The 11,808-nt window shown below is 38.6% G+C and overlaps 1 pseudogene; it reads left to right on the forward strand.

Moving 5' to 3' along the window:
• The first annotated feature begins 9,069 nt into the window (after positions 1–9,069).
• LOC113362413 lies at positions 9,070–9,169 on the forward strand (annotated as a pseudogene).
• Positions 9,170–11,808: the final 2,639 nt, after the last annotated feature.

An 11,808-nucleotide genomic window follows, 5' to 3' on the forward strand; every position in this document is an offset into this window, starting at 1 on the left:
GTGCATTGGGCATGGCCTCGAAGGTAAGCTACATTGATATGCAAGTTAGCGTAGCTTGCATAAGCCTAAGGAAAGTACGACATGAATCCTTCAATGGCCTATGCGTAAGCCCAAGGCATATGCTTATGCATGGACAAGACTCGGTAGTATGATGGTTTCTCGGCTAGATAGGAAATTCAGTGATGAAACTCCTACGGTGAGGCAAAGCCAGTAACGCATGCAAAATGCATTTGCGTTGGCCTTACACCCTTTTGCGGACAAGGGTAAGTCTGGAACGGTGTGGAAGCTAAGTTAGCTGCATCATGCTCCACGAGCATGCTTTCAAGGGCAATGAACGTGAATTTGCCTAGATTTAAGGCCCAGATCATAGCTTCATCATGGCGCACCGGAGGAGTTACGGCCTGCGGGGCAACGAGCCAAAGGCATCATTTTCCGGTCCGTTACATCATTCCTTAATTCATAAATGCATTTGTTCTCGAGTATGAACAACATACTTAACCGATTTTATAACTTTAACCACTAAGTTTGCAAACAGGTACGCAAACTATAGCTTCCGGACTGTGGTCTTGTCCAGCAGTTTGCAAACGGGGATGCATACTGCTGTCTCGGACCTTAACTCAGGTAGAACCGTTCGCATACTAGTATGCAAACTTGGTTCCCGGACTTTAACAGTTAAAACCGTTAGCATACTAGGTATGGAAACAAGGTTCCCGGACTTGAATCATATCAAAACGGTTTGCATACTAGGTACGCATACTGTGTTGTATCCAGACAAAGGTTTTTGTTCTAAACTCCCATTTCAATCATTGAAACATCCTTAGAAGACGAAAATAGTTGTATGTTGATGGTGGTTTTTAGTATAGGGCGAAAACTGTAAAAGTCTATCTACCTGACCCGGCGTCAGATGTAGTAGACATTGATATGTCTATAATCCACAGGGAATTTGGAGAATATATCAAAATCTGATGAGTGCGTACGTCTCTCTTCATATTATATTGAAACTCAAGCTCCTAGATGAATTGTTCACTAGTATAGAGCCTAATGAGTATATAAGATCCTAGCTGCATTACTCACTAATGTCGAAGCCTGCCGAGTATTTATCCTATGCGATGTTCCCCGGCTGAACCCTTAATATTGATATGGCATGACAAGTTGTGTTCACTCGCAACAGAGTAGCACGAATTTCCATGTATCAAGGTTAAGGTCCTTGCATAAAAGTACTCAATAGGAAAGTATACTGCTCTCTGGCAATAAACTTAAAGAACTCTGTGTCAACACATGGAATTCAATCAATTTTGTGATAATCACAAGATTCAAATATTACCCTGACTAATTTGCAAAAATTAGGGTTTTGCGCCCTGCGCAGTATATTAGACCCCGCTGATGTGATTTGTAGATGGTGGTAAAAGTGGTTCGATTCTCAGACTTGTGAAGGATAAAATATAGACTTAAATTCTAAAACTAAAATAGAAAACACACTAAAAGTTGTAGCAAACTCAATCAAATATGATGTAAATATTAAAAGAACACTGACGCTAAGATTCCACTATTTTCCAAGTTTAAAGTGATTTAATCCAATCTTTGTATTCATGCAATTTTCTCGTTCAATTTGATTCTTACTATTGCAACAAGTAGATTTTCAAAAGCAATAATTGTAAATACCAAGTATGAAGTATCAAAAGTCTTAAACTAAGCATACTCCATCAAAATAGATCACAATTACTCAAATAAAAATCATATTCGATATTAGTCCAAGGCAAATAATCATAATAAAATTGCAATAAATGGATAAAAGAGAATATACCACTTCTTGTTGGAAAAATAGCTTCCTCTAGCGCCTCAGCAATGGGGTTTAGCTCCTCATATTAACCATGTTCTCAAAATATGTTTTTATAGCTCAAAAGTGTACAAGGAGGTGAAAAAGTGATAACACAGCCGATTCGCAACAGTGTGAAGGTGTTGTAGAATCTCTGTTACAAAGAGGAAACAGTAGCTAAAGACCTAATGCAATAACTGTTGATAAACGATAGATGGGTTCTGCTGTTGAATAACGATAGTGTTCTGCGACAGATACTTGTGTGTCAATGTTCTTCCTCTTCAGCAGCAGCAGCAGCAGAATATTGTATTTTTCCTGCAACTCGATCTCTGGAGCTCTGTGGTATTCTAAACTTCTCTGAAAGGATTCGTACCCCCTATATGAGACTCGAAACAACTTATATATACTCTACATGTGACGATATTTCGAGAAAGATTTCAATTATATTCCCGTTCTTTTCTCTGCAAGTCACGGACTTTTCTGCCTTTCCTTTTTCTTATACGCGTAAACTGAGTTGTCCAAGCCTCCAGAACTCTCTCAAGACCCTAATAAAATATTTATACAATCTCTTATTTCCATCCTTCCACGTAACTTCCACATATTGAAACAGAAAAATACCCGATATATAATCATCTACTCTGTTTTGAGAAATCTTCTTTCTTTCCATGAATAAATCCCCCAACTTCCCTGTTTTGATAAAACAGGCCAATCATCGTACGATCCCGTGAAAAAAACTCCATGAAAATATCTCTTCAATCTTTCCCAGGACCCAAGAAAACTATCCTCCCCTGTGTTGTCGAGAACTGATTATCCATCCCATTTCAATCGATCTAAACTCTCATAATAGGCCTGTCTGCTCTTGATAAGTCAGCCCATCAAAAATCAACCATTGAATCTCGTCATTTCACGTCCAACTGATGCTCCCAAATTCACGCAGGTAATAATATAATTTCCCGCCAAAATTTGTGTTTGAACGATGAAGAAAAAGGGGGTGCCCCTAGGATACCCCTTATCAGTAAGTGCCCCTTATCAAAACTGAGAGTCCGAATAGTAATTTTATCCCACGAGCGCAAATACCACTTTTCGAGCCAATTTTCCCACAAAAGCTTATTTCTCCAAAAACACCTACAAAGACACAAAAAGCCATAATAAATACAAAATCGAGCACTAACAATATATACAATTGAGATTATATCAGACACAAAAACGTGTCTATCAAATACCCCCAAACCTGTTATTTGCTAGTCCTCGAGCAAAAATAAAATAGAAATAAAATCCTAACTCACTGTCGCAGGCATCGTCGATTGCATTTAGCGTATGCAATAAGCCTTTAAACCCTAGGTGGCCCTAGTGGCGGAGTGTTGTGTCCGGAGGGCTTACCAGAGGTATACCCACAAAAGCTTTATACTCCAGACCCTAGCTATCTACACAGAACCTTGGAAGCCACTAAAGAATCTCCTTGGTTGTCATACTTATTGACTACAGGCAAGAAGTACCCGGATGCGAAATTCCAATTGTTGTACACGAGTTCGCACTCAAGCATACTAAAATTCATATAAAGTGACAGATCTCTACTCAGATAGTCGCATCCAAACTCAGAATCAAAAAAAATTACATGGATAGATTAAGAAGATGGATATAGAAAAACATAGATGGTTTTGATGTTGACTAAGGTGAACGGTGTTTCTCATATCTGTCTGAAGGCCACTGCCATAATGAACCTATCCTAATGGACTGAGATACCGGTCTGACTAATATCAACACACTGGCATATACAAGGGTACCAATGGTCGATAATCCTAACTCTAGGTCAACACAACTGGCATATACAAGGGTTCCAGTGGTCGACTTTATTGAACTTATTCCATTTGGTCTGATGGTCTGGTCTCAATTTTTTTTTATTTTTTATTTTCAACTTTTTTTTAATGGTTATCTCATCACTCTATTTCACCCTAGCAATGGTAACAACTTGAATCGTGAGCCCCACCTAATCACTTAGAGAAACATATTTTAAAAATAAAAAAATAAAAATAAAAGTGAAAAGGACTCAATGAGATATGGCGAAACTACCATGTTAATTCTAACACCTGAGCTCTGTGCTTTTATGAATAGACTCTTTAGATGTTTCCGTCTAATCAGATTGGTCCCTCAACTCCTACAACCAAAATGCTTCCATCCACTTAGATTGGGTAGTGCCATCCTTAATAAGGATAAATTTCTAGGCTCTGGAGTTTATTTATTGCAACGAAAAGGTAACAAAAAGTCAAAAAGTTCTACCCCACCCCCAAACTTAAATCTAACATTGTCCTCAATGTTTCTAATTAAAGAAAAATACCAAAAATATAAGTAACATGAGGAAATAGTAAAGAGAGAAGTCAGAAAGATAGTACCTGGGTGAAGTGTAACCAAAAACCTACAAAAATAATATACAACATACAAAATCGCCTCGATGGTCAATCAAGGTAAACAGGGTCCTCCAGAGGGACCTCCTCAACATCACCTGTAGGAAAAGGTTCTAAAAATGGCTTCAATCTCTGACCATTAACCTTTGAAGAACTACTACCATCTAGTGTCTCAATCTCAACAGCGCCATGAGGAAAAACAGTACGGACCACAAATAGACCGGTCCATCGTGAGCGCAACTTCCCGGGGAGTAGATGCACCCGAGTGTCATATAGAAGAACTTTTTGACCTGGAGAAAATGACTTTCGTAAAATATTCCTATCATGCACAAGTTTCATTTTGTTCTTATACTCCTTAGCACTATCTTATGCATCTCTACGAATCTCGTCCAACTCATTGAGCTGGAGCTTTCTTTGAGCTCCTGCCTTGTCAAGTGAAAAGTTTAAGTTCTTAATATCCCAATAGGCTCGATGCTCTAAATCAACATGCAGGTGACATGCCTTGCCAAACACTAAACGATAAGGTGACATTCCAATGGGTGTCTTAAACGTAGTACGGTAAGCCCATAAGGCATCAGTAAGCCTCGACGACCAGTTTTTCCTATTTGGATTAACTGTTTTCTCTAGAATAATTAATTTCCCTATTGGAAACCTGTACCTGACCACTTTTCTGAGGGTGATATGGGGTTGCTACTTTATGGGTAATACCGTATTGTTTCATTAAAAGAGCAAACGGTTTATTACAAAAAGTGTGAACCTCCATCACTAATTATAGATCGCGGCGTACCAAAACGTGTAAGTATATTCTCTTTCAAAAACTGGACTACGACCCTGTGGTCATTCGTTTTACACGGAACCGCCTCAACCCACTTAGACACATAGTCTACAGCGACAAGTATGTAAAGATAGCCAAACGAAATAGGAAATGGACCCATAAAATCAATTACCCACACATCAAAGACCTCAATTACTAAAATAGGGTTCAAAGGCATCATATTTCTACGGGAAATGGTTCCTAACTTCTGACAACGCTCACAAGAAACACAATGACTATGGGAATCTTTAAACAACGAAGGCCAGTAAAATCCACACTGCAAAATCTTAGCAGTAGTCTTCTTAGCACTAAAATGGCCCCCACATGCATGTTCATGACAAAAGGAGATAATACTAGACTGGTCACTCTCAGATACACATCTCCTAATAATCTGGTCCGGACAATACTTAAACAGATAAGGATCGTCCCAAAAGAAATGCTTAACCTCGGCTAAAACCTAGAACGATCTTGCTTACCCCAATTTTGAGGCATTCGACCAGTAAAAAGATAATTCACTATATTTGCATACCAAGGTGATTGGAAAACAGAGAATAATTGTTCATCAGGAAAACTATCCCTTATAGGAAGGGAGTTATTAGGGGAACTAACAACTAGCCTAGACAAGTGGTCTGCTACTACATTCTCTGCACCCTTTTTGTCTCTAATGTCTGGAAAAAATTCTTGTAACAAAAGGATCCATCTAATCAATCTAGGTTTGGTATCCTTCTTAGACAAAAGGTATTTCAAAGCAGCATGATCAGTATAGATTACGATCTTAGAACCTAATAAATAGGATCTAAACTTATCCAAGGCAAACACGATGGCTAGCAATTCCTTCTTGGTAGTTGTATAGTTCATTTGGGAATCATTCAGAGTTTTGCTAGCATAGTAAATCACATGGAGTAATTTGTTTTCTCGCTGACCTAACACAACGCCTATAGCATAATCTGAAGCATCACACATAATTTCAAAGGGTAGGTTCCAGTTAGGTGCCTGGACTATCGGGGCAGTAGTGAGTAAAGTTTTAAGCTTATCAAAAGCCTTTAAGCAAGCATCATCAACGACAAACTTAACATATTTTTCAAGCAAATTGCAAAGAGGTCTAGAAATCAAGCTAAAATCCTTAATGAAACGACGGTAAAAACCTGCATGCCCTAAGAATGACCTAATATCTCTTACGGTTATTGGGACCTGTAAAGTCTTGATAAGGTCAACATTGGATTTATCTACCTCTATACCCTTATAAGATACGATATGCCCTAAAACAATTCCTGATCGAACCATTAAATGACATTTCTCCCAATTAAGCACTAGATTCTTTTTCTTACACCTAGTCAACACTAATGACAAATGCTGCAAGCACTCATCGAAAGACGAACCAAACACTGAAAAATCATCCATAAAGACCTCTAAAAACTTTTCTACCATATCGGAAAATATGCTCATCATGCAACGCTGAAAAGTCGCAGGGGCGTTACATAGCCCGAAAGGCATGCGTCTATACGCAAAGGTACCAAAGGGACAGGTAAAAGTGGTTTCCTCTTGGTCTTATGGGGCAATAACGATCTGATTATAACCGGAGTAGCCATCTAAGAAGCAATAATGACTATGTCCATCTAACCTCTCTAGCATTTGGTCGATAAAAGGAAAGGGAAAGTGATCCTTCCTTGTGACCTTGTTCAATTTCCTATAGTCAATACACACACGCCATCCCGTGGTCACTCGGGTTGGGATTGACTCATTATTACCATTCTGGACTACAGTGATACCTTATTTCTTGGGGAAAACCTGAACGGGGCTAACCCACTTACTGTCTGAAATTGGGTAGATAATACCCACATCTAACAACTTAAGCACCTCTTTTCGAACTACCTCTTTCATGTTAGGGTTCAGTCGACGTTGCATCTCCCTAGAAGGTTTGGAGTCTTCCTCTAAATGAATCTGATGCATACACACCGTAGGACTTATACCCTTAATGTCTGCTATAGTCCACCCTAAAGCTTCCTTATTGTCTTGAAGTACATTTACTAGCCTACTTTCCTGATCACTATCCAAATCGGAAACTACAATCACAGGTAAAGTCTCAGATGGGCCTAAAAACACATACTTTAGAGTATCGGGTAGTGGTTTAAGGTCCAACTTCAGGGGATTTTCTAAAGAAGGAATTAAGGTAGTCTCAGAAACTGGTAATGGTTCGAACCTAGCTTTCCATCTATCAGTGTCTAACACGGGGGGAGAATCTAATAGAGCATTCACCTGTTCGATAGTGCTATCGTCGTCAAAATCTAAACTAAAATGGGATAGACAACTTTCTAATGGGTCTTCAAACAAAATGTTTAGTAATGACTCCTGAACCAAGCCTTCTATCATGTTCACCTCTTCAACACATGTGTCATCTAGATCATGAGGTTTCTTACTGACATTAAAAATGTTCATATTCATAGTCATATTACCAAAAGATAAATTCATCACACCATTTCGACAGTTAATGATGGCATTAGACGTAGCTAAAAATGGGCGACCTAAAATCACAGGTATCTGGTTCTCTGGGTCAGGGACAGGTTGGGTATCTAGGACCACGAAATCCACTGGATAAATAAACTTGTCGACCTCAATAAGAACATCCTCGATAACACCTCGAGGGATTTTAACAGACCTATCAGCTAACTGCAGTGTCATCTGAGTAGGTTTCATTTCACCAAGTCCTAGCTGTAAGTATACATGGAATGGCAGTAAGTTCACACTGGCTCCTAAGTCAAGTAAAGCTTTTTCTACCCGGAAGTTACCTATTGTGCAAGCAATGGTAGGAGAACCTGGGTCTTTGTACTTTGGAGTTGTGGTGTTCTGAATGATTGAACTTACGTGACTAGCTAAAAAGGCTTTCTTATGGACGCTAAGTTTTCGCTTTCGCGTACACATATCCTTAAGGAACTTGGCATAAGCAGGAATTTGCCTAATTGCATCTAATAAGGGAAGGTTTATGGTAACTTGCTTAAAAACCTCCACTATGTCATTAAAGTTCGATTCCTTCTTTGTTGGTACTAATAGCTGAGGAAATGGGGCTCTAGGCTAAAATCAGACCTTTCAGGAACCGAATTCACATCATCAGAAACTTTATCAGTCTCTTCAGCTACTGGTCCTGAGAGGTGAGATCTGAGGGGTGAACTACAGTATGTTCACTATCGGGCATGGTTACCTTATTGTCTACAACTCTACCACTTCTAAGGGTTCTAACACATTCAATTGATTCGATGGTTTTGCACCTAATTCATGAACTCCTCTAGGGTTGGGTTGTGTTTGACTAGGAAACTTACCTTTTTCTCTCAAAGAATCACTTATCAGACCAACCTGGGTTTTTAACTCGGAAATAGCCTGACTATTTTCTTGTCCTATCCTGTTACTAGCTTGTAGACTCTGTTCTACGGATAACTGAAATTTTGCAGTTTGCTGAGTTAACAAGGCGAGAGATTCCTCTAAACTTAGGATTTTCTTATCTGACTGATTCTGAAACTGAGCTAGTCCTGAAGGATTCTTAGTATAGCCAAAACCTGGGGGAGCATTAGAATTACTAAACTGACCTTGACTTTGGCCCTTAGACCACGAAAGGTTCGGATGGTTTCTCCAACCAGGATTATAGGTTTCTGAATATGGGTCAATTTTGACGGTTATCAAATCTAGTGTTATTATAAAGAGCATTGGCTTGCTCTTCAATATTCTGGCCTTCCCAAAAAGGCTCCACTCTACCACTAGTCTGGCCCACTTCTAAGGCTTCTAACCTTTTTGCTATAGCAGCAATTTTGGCATCTGATTCATAGCCTCCTTCTACCCTATTAACGTTTCCTCTACTTAAAAGAATTGTTTTCTGGGGTGCCCTACTATTTTCCCATTGCTGGGTTTTTTCGGCGATTTCATTAAAAAATTCCATCGCCGCATCAACAGTTTGGTTTTCAAATCCACCAGTGCATAGAGACTCAACCATGGTCGTTGTGGAATAATCTAAACCCTCATAAAGGATCTGAACTAGCCTAACCTTTTCTAAACCATGATGAGGACACTGGGATAATAAATCATTGAACCTTTCCAAATACCTATATAAAGATTCTCCCTCTTGTTGTGAAAATGTGCATATTTGCGTCCTAATAGACGATGTTTTGTGCCTAGGGAAAAACTTATTGAAAAAGGCAGATGTAAGTTGTTCATATGTCTCAATTGACTCGGAGTCCAAACTATATAGCCACGACTTGGCCTTATCTTTCAGGGAAAATGGGAATAACCTAAGTTTCAAAGCATCATCATCTAAGCCTCTAATTCTTAGAGTACTACAAATTTCCTCAAAATCCCTAACATGGTAATAAGGGTTTTCATTTTCTTTCCCTAAAAAGATTGGGAGCATCTGTAAGGTCCCAGGTTTCAGTTCATAGGGTGCCTCCGTTTCAGCTAACTTAATACACGAAGGACGAGTAGTCCTAGTGGATTCAACAAAGCTTTCAAAGTTGCCATTTCTGGCACTATCGAATATAGGGATTTCTCTCAAGCGGACGTTCAAAAACAGACTCTTCAAAATCGTACTTTCTAGATTAAGGTAATCGAGACGCTTCGAACTACTAGGTTTCTCTTTAACAAATCTACCTAGGCGTCTCTTTTACGTTCAGGCATAAAAAAAAAGAAGGGTATTCAATCACAAAACAAGGCCGACTCAACCAAATCAAACCTATTGATTTCTAGCAAACAAAAAGCATGATGGCTCCACTTAGATTGTTTCTAGACCAGCTTCTAATCCTTCGAAAGGGAATTCGTTACAATTTAAGCAAACCCCTCTGGAATCAATCCGAGTTAAAGTAAGTTGAATAGAGGCGAGGGAAGCTCGGTGGAGCTTTGATACCCAAGGCCTCACCGGTATTACAAGGCGGCGCAGTCACGCATTCAACTTACAGAAACCGTCAAGAACTTCGAAGTATGCTTAAAATAGTAACCAATATTTTTCGAATGACTTTCCTGTTAAGCTCGTTACCCTATCGGTCTCGTTCTAGTCAAAATTTTAGGCTTAGGTTCGCGTAGGTTACGTGTTCCTAAAGCGGGCAAGAAGAGAACGGTGATGAAATCCGAACCCTTATCTTGTATGGCCAGGCCTTGCCCTTTACTAGAAAAATAAATGTCCGTATTCAGTCCTCAACATATATGCATACGAAGGAGTCCAGTAACTCGCTGACAGGGGATTCGCGAGTGTTTAGAATCTTACCTCCCGTTCCAGACGGGGGATGAATCGGTTGTAGTCGACTCGGGCCACTGACTCCGATGTCTAGTGTACGAACCCAAGGTGCAGAGACAATATCGTAATTGTCCTCCTTCTCTGCAAACAGTTTATATTTAAAGTACCCTTCCGTAGGGTAATAAAAAAAATAATGTCCCAAAGTCCAAAAGTCCAAAAAAAAGAAAAATTAAAAATAATAAACCCTAATACAGTTTTTTTTTTAAAAAAATAAACAAACCCTAAACTAAAATTTTCTAAAATAAAATTGTCTTCTTTTCTGTTCTTTTTGCTTTAATCTTTAGCTCCAAGTCTTTATGAAATCACCAAACTCTTTGGCTCAATTTTCTTTATGATCCAGAACCTGTAGACACAAGATAAATACCCAAAAACATAAAAAAACTAAAACCCTAAAAACAAGTCCGCGTCGGCGGCGCCAAAAATTGATGTGATTTGTAGATAGTGGTAAAAGTGGTTCGATTCTCAGACTCGCGAAGGATAAAATATAGACTTAAATTCTAAAACTAAAATAGAAAACACACTAAAAGTTATAGCAAACTCAATCAAAGATGATATTAATATTAAAAGAACACTAACGCTAAGATTCCACTATTTTCCAAGTTTAAAGTGATTTAATCCAATCTTTGTATTCATGCAATTTTCTCGTTCAATTTGATTCTTACTATTGCAACAAGTAGATTTTCAAAAGCAATAATTGTAAATACCAAGTATGAAGCATCAAAAGTCTTAAACTAAGCATACTCCATCAAAATAGATCACAATTACTCAAATAAAAATCATATTCGATATTAGTCCAAGGAAAATAATCATAATAAAATTGCAATAAATAGATAAAAGAGAATATACCACTTCTTGTTGGAAAAATAACTTCCTCTAGTGCCTCAGCAATGGGGTTTAGCTCCTCATATTAACCATGTTCTCAAAATATGTTTTTATAGCTCAAAAGTGTACAAGGAGGTGAAAAAGTGATAACACAGCCGATTCGCAACAGTGTGAAGGTGTTGCAGAATCTCTGTTACAAAGAGGAAACAGTAGCTAAAGACCTAATGCAATTACTGTTGATAAACGATAGATGGGTTCTGCTGTTGAATAGCGATAGTGTTCTGCGACAGATACTTGTGCGTCAATGTTCTTCCTCTTCAGCAGCAGCAGCAGAATATTGTATTTTTCCTGCAACTCGATCTCTGGAGCTCTGTGGTGTTCTAAACTTCTCTGAAAGGATTTGTACCCCCTATATGAGACTCGAAACAACTTATATATACTCTACATGTGACGATATTTCGAGAAAGATTTCAATTATCTTCCCGTTCTTTTCTCTGCAAGTCACGGACTTTTCTGCCTTTCCTTTTTCTTCTACGCGTAAACTGAGTTGTCCAAGCCTCCAGAACTCTCTCAAGACCCTAATAAAATCTTTATACACTCTCTTATTTCCATCCTTCCACGTAACTTCCACATATTGAAACAGAAAAGTACCCGATATATAATCATCTACTCTGTTTTAAGAAAT

The sequence above is a fragment of the Papaver somniferum genome, chromosome 3 (genome assembly GCF_003573695.1).
Source record: "Papaver somniferum cultivar HN1 chromosome 3, ASM357369v1, whole genome shotgun sequence".
NCBI lineage: Eukaryota > Viridiplantae > Streptophyta > Magnoliopsida > Ranunculales > Papaveraceae > Papaver > Papaver somniferum.